The 2,398-nt window shown below is 36.2% G+C and overlaps 1 pseudogene; it reads left to right on the top strand.

Moving 5' to 3' along the window:
- Nucleotides 1-801: 801 nt before the first annotated feature.
- Nucleotides 802-1,678, top strand: LOC123250537 (annotated as a pseudogene).
- Nucleotides 1,679-2,398: the final 720 nt, after the last annotated feature.

Below are 2,398 nucleotides of genomic sequence, written 5' to 3'. Positions count from 1 at the left end.
ATTTTAACTTATTTAGAACCAGTGATATGTTAGTAAGTGTTTAACAACTGGCTCTCCAGTGAGAAAAATATACAACACACTTTTAAATTTATTCTGTGTTTAAAAAATTTCTCCATCATTCTTTTTAAGTCTAGACAATCAACAAAATAATAAATCATATGGAAAAGAACACTACCCACATTCAGAGGAAGAACATCAGGAGAGGAAACACAGAAGAAAATCTACTGCTTGAATACATGGGTTGATGAGGACATGATTGGAGATGTAGACTCGAAACTACCACACCAATGCAACTATCAACAATTTGGAAGTAGGTCTTGATTAATGACACATGCTAAAACCAGTGGAAATATATATCGGCCAGGGGAGGAGGGAGATCGGGGGGTGAAGGGGAAAGTTAGAACATAAATCATGTAACCATGTTAACTTTTCTAAAATATAAATGTTAATAAATGTTTAAAATTTAAAAAAAACAATAAATCAAGCCCTGACTTTTAGTTTGCCAATTTCCAAGGTATAAAATGCTTACCTTGAAAAGTAGTCTAGGAAATAGCCAGCCTACCCCTGTCCATGTTTTGCCAAACTTACTCTTTGGATGACATCAAGAAATTAAAGACTGAAATTTGAGAATAAGGAAAAAAGGTATCTCAAAAGTATATTTAGAGTACTAACTACAGTAATAGTCCTTCTTGCTCTTCTTGCTGAGAGCCCCAACAACTATGTCAAAAGAACCCACAGTTGGCACTGATCTTGGCATCACTTATTCCCATGTGGGTTTTCAAAAATGGGAAAATGGAGACCATGGCTAACGACCAAGGAAACCAAACCATCCCAAACTACACTGCCTCCTCAGACACAGAAGTTTTCATTAATAATGCTACAAAAAATCAAGTTGCAATTAACCCCACCAATATAGCCTTTGATGCCAAACATCTGATTGATTGCAGATTTGATGATAATGTTGTACAGGTAGACTTGAAGCATTGCCTTTTCACAGCGGGTAATGATAAAAACAGGCTGAAGTTAGAGTGAAATATAAAAAGAAGGCCAAAAGTTTCTATCCAGTTTCTAGCCAGAAACATCCTTCATGGTCTTGACCAAGATGAAAGAAATTGCTGAAGCTAATGAGAAAATCATCACAAATACTGTCACTGTAGTCCCAGCCTACTTCAATGAACCCCAAAGTCAAGCCACCAAAGATGCAGACCTTTACCACCTACACTGACAGTCAATCTAGTGTGCTTATTCAAGTTTATGAAAGTGAGAAAGCAATGACAAAGAATAATAACCTGCTTGGCAAGATTGAGTAAACAGGAATGGGGGGATCCTGCTCCCAGGGGTGTTCCTACATGGAAATAACCTTTGTCATTGATGTAAATGGCCTCCTCAATGTTTCTATTGTGGATAATAGCACAGATAAGGAAAAAAGATCACAATCACCACTGACAAAGGTCATCTGAGCAAAGAAGACATTAAGCAGATAGTCTAAGAGGCTGAGAAATACAAAGCTAAAGATGAGAAGGAGAAAGACAAGGTATCTTCCAAGAATTCTCTTGAATCTTATGCTTTCATCATGGTTCCAGGACATGAGAAACTCCAAAGCAAATTTGGTGATGAAGTCAAACAGAAGATCCTTGAAAAATATAATGAAATAATTGACTGTCTTGATAAGAATTAAATTGCTGAGATTTCTAGGATGTGGAACTGCTCCATCTCGAGTACATCTGGGGTAGATACTAATGGGGACCTACCATTAAAGAACTCAATTAAATGCATCAGAAGAAAGCATTCCACACTGCTTTATAAAAATTGAAGGACTCAAATCTGTAGCCAAGGCAGTAGCACTTTAAAAGTAACATTTAAACTATCATATAAATCTGTGCATTCTGAATACTTGAATTTATGTAGAGGGAGAGAAGTGAACATCATTTCATTTTATTAGTACTGTGAATATATGGAAATACAATTCTTGCCCTGGAGAATAAAATCTAGTTAAAATTGGCACCATTTTTTTAAAAAAGCATATTTAGAAATGTGAAATCACTGAACTATTTATTGCTTTATAACCTAGTATCTTCCTCAGAATGTACATTTTGCTAGCCAGAATGCAATTCTTCGTTTATCAGGATCCCTCAGATTGAAAAAGAACTAAGTGAGTTTTAAAGGGACAGTGTTGATAGGGAATGCACTGGCTCCCTCTTCTCACCTTGGAAAAGAAGTGAGAAATAGGGTTAAGAGAAGATATTGAGCATTTATCATGAGATTTAGGTGATTCAAAAGAGAAAATGAGATGGAAGGCAGCTGACCTTTCTGGAGTTATAGCTCCAGACAAGATTCCACTGTTACAGTCACAGCTCTTTCCAACTAGACTCTTCTAATCTACAAGAGATAGAAGCTT

The sequence above is a fragment of the Gracilinanus agilis genome, chromosome 1, assembly GCF_016433145.1.
Source record: "Gracilinanus agilis isolate LMUSP501 chromosome 1, AgileGrace, whole genome shotgun sequence".
Taxonomy (NCBI): Eukaryota; Metazoa; Chordata; class Mammalia; order Didelphimorphia; family Didelphidae; genus Gracilinanus; species Gracilinanus agilis.
Note: the sequence above shows the minus strand (reverse complement) of the source record. Positions and strands in the feature narration are given on the sequence as shown.